This window comes from Lathyrus oleraceus, chromosome 6, assembly GCF_024323335.1.
Source record: "Lathyrus oleraceus cultivar Zhongwan6 chromosome 6, CAAS_Psat_ZW6_1.0, whole genome shotgun sequence".
Classification (NCBI taxonomy): Eukaryota; Viridiplantae; Streptophyta; class Magnoliopsida; order Fabales; family Fabaceae; genus Lathyrus; species Lathyrus oleraceus.
In genome coordinates, this window is record NC_066584.1 from 479,930,170 (window position 1) to 479,941,623 (window position 11,454).

The 11,454-nt window shown below is 33.7% G+C and overlaps 1 non-coding gene and 1 pseudogene across 1 annotated transcript; one reads left to right on the forward strand and one right to left on the reverse strand.

The window, feature by feature from the left end:
- Positions 1 to 218: 218 nt before the first annotated feature.
- LOC127098783 (small nucleolar RNA R71) lies at positions 219 to 325 on the reverse strand. Its single transcript, XR_007793479.1, has one exon. It is a non-coding gene; the product is annotated as a small nucleolar RNA R71 (small nucleolar RNA).
- A 1,475-nt stretch (positions 326 to 1,800) lies between these two features.
- Positions 1,801 to 9,262, forward strand: LOC127096361 (uncharacterized protein At5g49945-like; annotated as a pseudogene).
- The last annotated feature ends 2,192 nt before the right edge of the window (positions 9,263 to 11,454 follow it).

Here is an 11,454-nt window from a genome sequence, read left to right on the forward strand (position 1 = left end):
AGGACCCGAACCTACATTTGTCAGTGTTTTTGCAATACGCAGATACAATGAAAGCAAATGGTGTCAGCCCCGAAGCTATAAGACTACGTCTTTTTCCTTTCTCATTAAGAGATAGAGCTAGAGCTTGGCTCCATTCTTTACCATCCAACTCTGTCACTATGTGGAACGAGTTGAAGAAATTTTTCTTAGCACAATATTTCCCACCTAGTAAGACGGCTATGCTAAGAGGCCAAATAAATGGGTTTAAACAAAAAGATAACGAATCACTTTTTGAAGCTTTGGAGAGATACAACAACATAATGAGACTTTGTCCACATCATGGTCTAGAAGAGTGGTTGATCATCCATACCTTTTACAACGATCTCTTGTGCAACACAAGATTGACAATAGACGCCGCCGCAAGTGACGCTGATGGATAAACCCTAAAATGAGGCCTATCAACTTATAAAAAGTATGGCCCAGAATCATTACTAGTGGGGAAGCGAAAGAACCTCTGTAGAGAAACCTCCAACGAAAGGCGGTATATACGAAGTAAGTAGTCTTGACCATGTCAATGCTAAGGTAGACACGCTTACTCAAAAGATACACAACTTGACCTTAACACCCGCAGCCACCGTGGATGCTGTAGCACCAAACTACGAGATATGCAGAGTTCCTGGGCATGCTGCCCCTGAATGTCAACTTTTGACAGGAGTCTCCACAAACCAGGTGAACTATGCTCAAGGAAACCCTTACTCAAACACCTATAACCCAGGTTGGAAGAACCATCCTAACTTTTTGTACAAAAACAATAATGCATTGTATGCACCTAACCAAGCACCTGCTGTACCACTGAGATATCATAAAGCTGCCACAAATACTCAAAATGCTCCTGGGAATTCAAACCTAGAAATAATGATGGAAAACTTCATAGCTACCCAAGCCCAAACAAATAAGGATTTCCTAAATCAAAATATACACACTAGTGAGCACATCAAGCAGTTAGCAAATAAGGTAGACGCTTTAGCCACCCGTAACAAAATGTTGGAAACACAAATTTCGCAAGTGGCTCAACAACAAGTACCTACTGCTGCTCCTACATGCACGTTTCCTGGACAACCAAAACCAAACCCGAAAGGTTATGTAAATGCTATTATACTATGAAGTGGGACAGAACTAGACAGACTGACCGACCCTAGAATTCAAAACCCATCCATGCACCAAGACCATAGTAAGATAACTGAGAAGGAAGACGAACTGGCGGAAGATAAAAGCGAATAGGCCGTAGAGAAAGAAGAACCTTATGTGCCTCCACCACCATATAAACCTCCAATCCCTTATCCTCAAAGACTCATTAAATCTAAAAGTGTAGGGCAATTTAAAAAAATTGTAGAGCTTCTAAAACAATTGAATATCACAATACCCTTTATGAAAGCTATTACTCAAATGCCCTAATATGCTAAGTTTCTCAAGGAAATATTATCTAACAAGAAGAAGATAGAGGATAACGAAACTGTCACACTTACTGCTGAGTGTAGCGCCATAATACAAAACAACATGCCTCATAAGCTGAAAAACCCAGGGAGTTTCTCCATACCCTGTGTAATCGGAAAGTTTGTCATAAACAAAGCATTATGCGACTTAGGAGCCAGCATTAGCTTAATGCCCTTATCCATATGCGAAAGGCTTAAAATGGGAGAACTAAGACCTATTAGGATGTCCGTACAACTTGCAGATCATTCTGTTAAATTTCCCGTAGGTATGTTAGAAAATATTTTGGTACACATAGGTCAATTCTATATTCCTACTGATTTCATAATCATGGATATAAAAGAGGATTCCAACATCCCTATCATATTAGGAAGACCATTCTTAGCCACTGCCGGAGCTATTATAGATGTTAAGAAAGGCAAGCTAACCTTTGAAGTTGGTGAGGAAAAAGTCAAATTTATTTTGACGCAATTCTTAAAGGCACCAGCTATAGACGATACATGTTATCTACTGGATGTCATCGACGAATCTATAAGAGAAATGGAGAATGAACAAACATCATACTCCGAAATACTGAAAATTCCAAGGCCTCCTACTTTTGAAGATGAAAATTGGAGTAAGGAATACCAAGATGACAACCTAAGTGAATGCCTAGCACTAACGCCCAATCATATGCCTTGCCCAAAGAAACCAGCCCTAGAACTTAAAATGCTACCCAAAAATCTAAGGTACAAATTCCTAGACACTGAACTCGAGCGACCTGTAATAGTCAATGCAGACTTAGGGCATATAGAGACCGAAAAGCTTCTACACGTTTTAAGAAAATATCCAACTGCTTTAGGCTACAACATCTCAGATCTAAAAGGAATAAGCCCTTCCATATGCATGCATCGTATAATGCTAGAGGAAGATAGTAAGACCTCTAGAGAACATCAAAGAAGGATAAACCCCATTCTGAGTGATGTAGTAAAGAAAGAAGTGCAAAAACTCTTAGAAGGAGGGATTATCTACCCAATGTCTAATAGTCAATGGGTCAGTCTAGCATATGTCGTACCGAAGAAGGGAGGCGTCACAGTTGTTAATAATGAAAAAGGTGAATCTATAGCACAAAGAGTGGTTATTGGAAGTAGAATGAGCATTGATTATAGAAAATTAAACAAATCCACCCGGAAGGATCATTTTCCTTTACCGTTTATCGATAAAATGCTTGAACGATTGGCTAAGCATTCTCACTTCTGCTATTTAGACGGTTATTCGGGATTTTTCCAAATTCCTATTCATCCTGACGACCAAGACAAAACGACCTTCACATGTCCCTATGGTACATTCACCTATCAACGAATGTCGTTCGGGCTGTGTAACGCTCCCGCAGCATTCCAAAGATGCATGATGTCAATTTTTGCTGATTTTATAGATGACATCATGGAAGTCTTTATGGACGATTTTTCTGTTTGTGGGAATAACTTTGAAGGATGTTTATCGAATCTTGAAATGGTACTTAAAAGATGCGCAAAAGTGAACCTCGTGTTAAACTAGGAAAAATGCCATTTCATGGTCCGACAAGGGATCGTACTTGGACACATAATGTCCGATAAGGGGATTGAAGTTGACAAGGCTAAAAGAAGTTATAGAAAACCTTCAACCTCCAAAAACCGTAAGAGAAATACGAAGCTTCTTAGGACACGCCGGTTTCTACCGGCGATTCATTAAAGATTTCTAAAAAATTACCAAACCACTGACTGGCTTATTGATGAAAGACGTCAAATTCATCTTTGACAATAAATGCTTAGCGGCGTTTGAACAACTGAAAACAACTCTTATCACTGCACCTATCATGCAACCGCCCAAATGGAGATTACCTTTTGAAATCATGTGTGACGCTAGTGACTATGCTGTTGAGGTACTCTTAGGACAAAGAAAGGATAAGAAACTTCATGCAATATACTACGCAAGTAGAACCCTAGACCCTGCGCAGATGAACTACACCACCATAGAAAAAGAAATTTTAGCTGTAGTGTTCGCTCTGGATAAATTCCGTTCTTACCTAGTAGGAGCAAAGATAATTATCTATACCGACCATGCTGCAATTAGGTACCTGTTAAATAAAAAGGACACCAAACCAAGACTCCTAAGGTGGATCTTACTACTACAAGAGTTTGACCTAGAAATCAAATATAAGAGGGGCACTGAAAACGTCGTGGTTGATCACTTGCCAAGAATGGAAGGTATTGAACCTGAACGAGTGACTATAAACGATAATTTCCCTTACAACGACTCATAGCCCAACTGGAAAGAAATACAGCTAAATATGCATTAACCTTTAAGGATACCGAAACAAACAAGGTAGTGGAAGCAATTTGCACTAAAACCACACTGCCATGGTATGCTGACTTCGTCAACTACTTAGCAGCTGGGGTGCTTCCACCAGACTTGACTTACCAACAAAAGAAAAAATTCTTCCACGATCTTAAACATTACTATTGGGATGAGCCTCTGCTTTTCAAGAGAGGCGCCGACGGTATCTTCCATCGATTTGTCCCCGAAGATGAGGTAGAAAACATAATCTCTCACTGTCATCCTTCTCCCTATGGAGGACATGCAAGAACCACGAAGACTTGCACTAAGATCTTGCAAGCCGACCTCTTTTGGCCCACTATATGGAAAGATGTCCACATCGTGATCATCAATTGCGACCGGTGTCAACGCACTGGCAACCTATCTAGACGCGATGAAATGCCACTTCAAGGCATTTTAAAAGTAGAAGTCTTCGATTTTTGGGGAATTGATTTTATGGGACCATTCCCATCTTATTTTGGTAACAGGTACATCCTCGTTGCGGTCGATTACGTATCAAAATGGGTCGAGGCTATAGCCTCTCCAAAAAATGAAACATGAGTGGTAATTAGACTCTTTAAGCGCATAAACTTCCCTAGATTCGGTGTGCCGAGACTTGTCATCAGTGATGGTGGCTCCCATTTCATTTCAAAGATTTTTTAAAAGCAATTACTGAAATATGGAGTCCGGTACCGCGTAGCAACACCCTATCACCCACAAACGAGTGGGCAAGTAGAGGTCTTAAACAAAGAAATCAAACAAATCTTAGAAAACATGGTTGCCATCTCTAGGAAAGATTGGTCCTCAAAATTACACGAAGCCCTGTAGGCATATAGGACAGCTTATAAGACTCCAATAGGAACCATACCTTTTAAGCTAGTTTATGGAAAGTCGTGTCATCTGCCGGTAGAATTAGAACATAAAGCATATTGTGCCATTAAGACCCTTAATCTTAATTATACTACCGCAGGCGAGAAAGAATATTAGATATCCATGAACTAGAAGAACTTAGATTAGATGCGTATGAGAATGCCCGAATCTATAAAGAAAGAACAAAGAAATGGCATGGCAATCGCATATCGAGGAAAGAGTTTAAGGAAGGTGATAAAGTACTTCTGTTTAACTCCCGCCTTAGACTCTTTCTAGGAAAACTTCGTTCTAGGTGGTCCGGTCCCTTTGAAATTACCAACGTCTTTCCAAATGGAGCGATATAGATAAAGGGAAAAGCGAGCAAACCATTTACAACAAACGGGCAGTGTTTGAAAAATTACCATAACATTGACAACAATGATTTCATCGCGAATCTAAAGCTTGTAGAGCTGCCCGCTCATTCACCAGATTAACATCTATCTTATTTCTGTCGAGCTTACGACAATAAACAAAGCGCTTGGTGGGAGATAACCCACACTCTATTTTTAACTATTAATTCAATTATCTAAATTTCCGTTTATTACTATTGCTTATTTTTCATTTTCTCTCTTTCTTATTTTTCATAAAGTCAATCGGTATCTTTCTTTATTATTGACCATTACTAACTTAATGATATTATCTACTTAAATTTATCTAGCTACTGACCATCACAATGCAACAAGTAAATTACATGGATATAGTCTTTAGAGGCAGAGGTCAAATGAGACGTTTTAAGGCTATAGCTCAAAGAGAAATGGCACTAACCATATACCCAGATGGACGTACTATGACCAAGTTAGGTATAAGAGATAGTGTTATGTTCCTAACTAACCAAATAGGCTGGGACACCTTTGCTATCAAAAGAAAATTTAGTTCCTACTGTAGGTTAACTTTAGAGTTCCTAAGCTCCCTAGTTTACCTGCCAAACCATGGTATGGGATTTAACAAAGGCCTCATCACCTTTAGGTTGTTCGATATTGAGTATCGCTACACTCATAGAGAAATAACTTAACTCCTAGGATGCCCTAATGGTTCTAATACCTTTACCATTACCCAGGAAGACATGCTTGTAGACCTTGAATTAGATTACCTTTGGGGTAGCATCACAGGAAACAACCATCCCGAGCCGGATCTCATGTATTCTGAGAACATCCACAACCCTGTCATTCGTTACTTTCATAAGATCCTAACTCACACCCTATTTGGGAAGAAACATAACATAACCTCCGTGTCCAAAGACAAACTCTTTATAATGTATTGTGCATCACAGGCCTTAGTGGGGGGCTTAGTGACCATGATCGCAAATGCCATTGGACTGAGACAACCACTTATCAGGCTCAACCCTTTAGGTGGGATACGACCAATGAACATCCAATTCTGTTTCAACACTGGTATCATTAGGAACCTAGGCCTGGATGTGTTTGAATTTCTAATTAAACAAGTTAACTTAGAGAACAAGCTAACTTAAACAATTGGACATAACAAGTAGGCTCATTCGACATGCTAACAATTTTAACATACTTCAACTACAACATGTGAACAGACTTCGACGACATGCTAAGGTCTTGTCGAGAACCAAGAAGCTACCCTTCAACCATACTATGAATCCAATATCTCACATATACATATTATTAACTATTCTGAATGTTTATGCAGTAATCAATGACAACTAATAGTTATATGTATGAAGCAAAATGTTATAGTTATGTTTTGCTCGTTGCACAAGGAACTTGAAGATGTTATGATTAACGCTTTGAGTGAGTAATTAGTATTATTTTTAATACTCAAATTTTAATTTTAGTTTTTAATAGTTTTTATTCATGTTTAATTTTAATCGACATGTGTAGAACGGTGGAGAGATACAATTCATTCAAACATAATGTACTTGGTAGAAAGCCAAAGTTCTATTACCCAAAAGTAAGTATATTACTTGTGCTTTTTGACATTCTTTTATTTATGTCTATTAGTGATATAAATATATGAAAATTATTTGTAGTTGTAAAAATAACCCGATAACTATACTTGTTGACACTATGTTATGAGACTAATGTTTGATATTGTTTCCGGAGGCATTACAAATGGATGGACTAAGTATAAGGTATCATCTTAATACATATACATGTAATTTATGTGTATTTATTAAGTTAATGAAGTTGTTGTTACCTTATCATAATTTAAATTTTGTTCTAATTATAGGAGTTTAGCGACAAATCACCATTTTCACAAGATATAGATGACATTCGATCACGTTGGATCGATGTCTTCTTATCTTGTTATGAACCTCAATAACAATAGTTTTTGCTTGGGAGTTATAAGCTTAATTTATATATACATACATATATATATATATATATATATATATATATATATATATATATATATATATATATATATATATATATATATATATAGAGAGAGAGAGAGAGAGAGAGAGAGAGAGAGAGAGGTTTTGTCATTTTTATGTGCAAATATGTAAATTTTGTATTTTGTGTTAATGAGAATAATGGAAATTTATACATTTAATTTTTAAGACAATGTAAATCTTGTATTTTGTGTTGATGAGAACAATGTAAATTTGTACACTTAAAATGATCTGATTCTTGTTCAATCAATATTTTGTTTTTGTGTAAAAAATGGTACGAGTCAATCAGAATGAGCTTTAAAACAAATTATATATGTCAATAGATAAGATATAACACCTCGGATATTAACTAAAATTGACATACAAACATAACTTTTTACCTCAGATTTTAAATAAGTCTTAGAGGTAAAGTGGCGTGCGCTTCATAGTTTTGAAAATAAAAATATGTTGTTAGGGGTCGAACCAATGACCTTTTATGTTATAACCTCAGGTTTTTCCATAACCGAGGGGTAAAGTGGAAAGTTTTCATGTCGTCTTTTCTCACCTCGGCAGTGTAACCGAGGTAAAATTCATTTCGCGTCCGAGGTGAAATGTGTTATTTGTAGTAGTGGAAGCTGGAGACAATGAAGTCGAATTTGAACAATCATTTATCGATCCAACTTCATTCTGATCACCTCCCTCTCAATCTCTTTCCCCCATTCTCAATCCTAACTATAATCATTCTCCACCGTCTGATCTCCCAAAACCCACACCTGCCACAACCATAACCTTTGATTTCTGGGACAATGATGAATTCATAGGTTTTTTAACTGAACACATCCTAATCTTCATGTTCCAATCACCGATCCTAAATCCAACGATAGTAACAACAACATTACTTCCTCTAATGATCATGTTAAGCCTCTTCCACATTCCTTCATTGTTGAAATCATATGCGGAAGTTTTTCGATTACGCTCGTAATCATGTTCGCAATCATTTACTTCACCGATAAAAAGGAAAATAAAAATATAGCATTTTTACATGCTTCAGAATTCGCCGCTAAAGATTCGACTTTCGAGAAAAATTTCAGTCTTTTAAGGATAAGTGATGGAGGTAATGATACTCTTTTGTTGTTGAAAGAAGGGCAAACAACTTTCAAGTTTTATGCTAATGGTAGAAGGTATTGCCAAGGGTTGTTGGCTACGCTAGAGTTGAAGAGTAAACATTATCACATTACTCAAATTTATAATTTGATGTTCCTATTAAGGAATGAGATTACTTTTAAGGTTTATATGAATGATGATTCTATGAATCATGTAGGTTATGCTATGGCTTGAAGAAGGTTTCTAAAGTTATGCATAAGGATCTTAGGGATTTGAATAGGTCTGTAGTGTGGTGTTGTGTTAGCTCTTCCCAATTAAATATGACACTAATTCTATATTTTTTTTATAAATTTTTTTTGACATGAAAAATATGAAATGGCAACATGTCATTAATTAAATAAAGAAAAAATAAATAAATAAATCTATCTAGACAGACCTCGTCAGCAAAACTAAAGATTTAGTGTCCAAGTTGTTAACTAAGGGTCAAAACAAAAGAAACTTTATATTACAAGGGGAATCAAAAAAACAAATATTACGGGGGTAAACCAAAACTCCCTCACATTGCAAGAGGGTAAAGTATATTTAACCCTTATATAAATTAATTGATATGGACTCCATAATATGAGTGGAGGTTAGATGATTCATTTCGGAATAATGAGATCCCTAACTGGTCATCGCAATATATATATATATATATATATATATATATATATATATATATATATATATATATATATATATATATATATATATATATATAGAGAGAGAGAGAGAGAGAGAGAGAGAGAGAGAGAGAGAGATTATGGTCTCCAGTATCACGTACACGTGTATATTATCTCTTTTTCCCAAATGAAGAGTGTTTAAGACATTAGTAGTATAGTTTGAGAAAGATTCACAAGTCAATAAATGTTAATCATTTGTCTCAACAAATTTTCATTTAGATAAGATCTGAAAGAATTTTCGCCATGGATACGCATATTCATGCAATCTCATTTCTCATAGACTATCATGGCGTAGATCTTATAATTATATAAATGTTCATTTGTTTATTCTATTCCACACCTAAAACATGATTGATATAATGTGTAAAACAGGTATAACTAATTGTTATTAGAGTAATTCTACCGACAAATTCTATGACATTAACAAACAAAAATAATAAACTTGAATAGACTATACCAAATCTACAAAATAGAAACTCAATTTAATTTTAAAAAGCCAACTTATAATAGCTAATCACATTTGAAAATAACAAAAGAATTTTCTAAATCTCGTATATCTTTATAACATCACAATGTGAAACCCTCTTAATATATTATACCGCACATTTCACTGTTAATCACAAGTAGACTCTCTTATAAGAACAAAAATTTAGTTAAAATATCATTCCGTAATCCACCACTTTTATAATAAAAAAAATTCTCACAACAATACAAAGCAAATCAAAGGTTGTGCAAAACCTCTTAAATGGTTAAAATGATGATTGGTTTGTTCCATTAAAGAGGTCAAATGTCTAGGTGCATTAAGATGACTTTCTTAGTTGAGGGAGGTTGGCAACGACTAGGGTTTGGAGAGGTAGAATTTTTTTAATTTTCTCTCTATTTTTTTCTTTTGTAACTAAAGAAGTAAGAAAATTAAATGAATGGGCCATATTTTTAGGGAAATTCTTCGTCTACCTCCAATAATGTCAAAACCATTCAAATTTTTTGGGAAGTTTTAAAATATTAAAAAAGAACTAGAAAATAATTCTTTTAAAAGAGTTTTCCAGAGACTTCGAAAAATCTTCACAAAAAAAACTCCAACTATTTAAAAATGTTTAAATTGAAAAATTTCACGTAGAGAAAAAAAGAAAAAAAATATGTTTCTCAAACTCAACCCACTTAAAGCTCCTTAAAAAAAATAGTCAAAGAAATAGTTTAAACCTCATATTTAATATTAAGCATCAAATAGTTATTTTGTATAAAATAATATAATTGAGAAGAAATATTCAAATTAAAATTCTCTAAATAATTGTTAGCACATATCTTCTATAGTTAAATAGAGTCATCTTGAAAAATTAAATAAACAAGTTATTGATTCCTTTAAATAACCAAATAATATTTATTCTTCTAATCAATAAAAAAAATCAAAAGGAAGTACTCTCTCAATTCTTAATTGAAAAAATATAAAATAGTTTCAATCACTACTTAAGCAAATTCACTGGATAATAAATGGCTAACTAATAAAAATTAAACACGTGAATACATAATAATAATAATATTAATAATAATAATAATAATAATAATAATAATAATTTTTATTATAATAATAATAAACTCTTTTCAAACAAGAAAGAATAAAATATATGCAACTTACATCATTATTGTTGTAGTAAATGTTAATAGTTAGATGGGTGGTAGTTATAGGTACTTGGGTGTTTATCATAGTGTCTTTCTTTTTATTTCTTTTTATGTATGTGTGAAGAAAAAAAGAAATAAGAAATAAAGAAGATACAAAAAAATATACGAAGATAAATGAGAAATCAAACACAAATTTTGTTTTTATTTAACTTCAAACTGATAATTAGTGTGATTTATAAAAGAATATTTTTGTACAAGATGTAATTTATAATTTTTCTTTAAAATGGTGAAATGTTGCAAAATTTAATGTGATTTTTTTTATATAAATTACTTATTCCATAGCTAATAGATGCATAAATGAAATAAGAGTTAAATTTTACAATAACTTTGTATTTATAACTTATATAATATTTATTTTTACAAGACTATTAATCATATTTAGTACTCGAAGAATAATGAAAGCATGTATTCTTTTGGAAGCTATATTGACAATTTTGTGCTTAGAGTTACCGGTATTCTTTATGATAAAAATGTATGACTTTAATAATCATATTTAATTGATGAGAATGATGAAAATATAATTTGTGTGATTTATTTGATATTTAAAATTAATCTCTCAAATTTTGATATATTAATTGTGTTTTTGTATACTTTTTAATTAATATTGTATCACATACATCTCTTAATCAAAATATAAAATTTCAATTTTAGATCAAATTCAAAATTAAATTATTAATTATGATTATCCAAGTTTAATCTCTAATTTGAACATAGTTGATATATTTTTCTTATCTTCGAATGAATTTTAGATTACCAAGTTGTATTGTGGGATAATATTTTAATTTTAAATGATAGACAATTGCATTGGTGATTATTAGTTTGGAGTTTAACAAATGTTTTTTTGGTCAATTGGTCATTGCTTGTGCTAGAAGAGAAGGAATCATGTCGTGTTTTTCA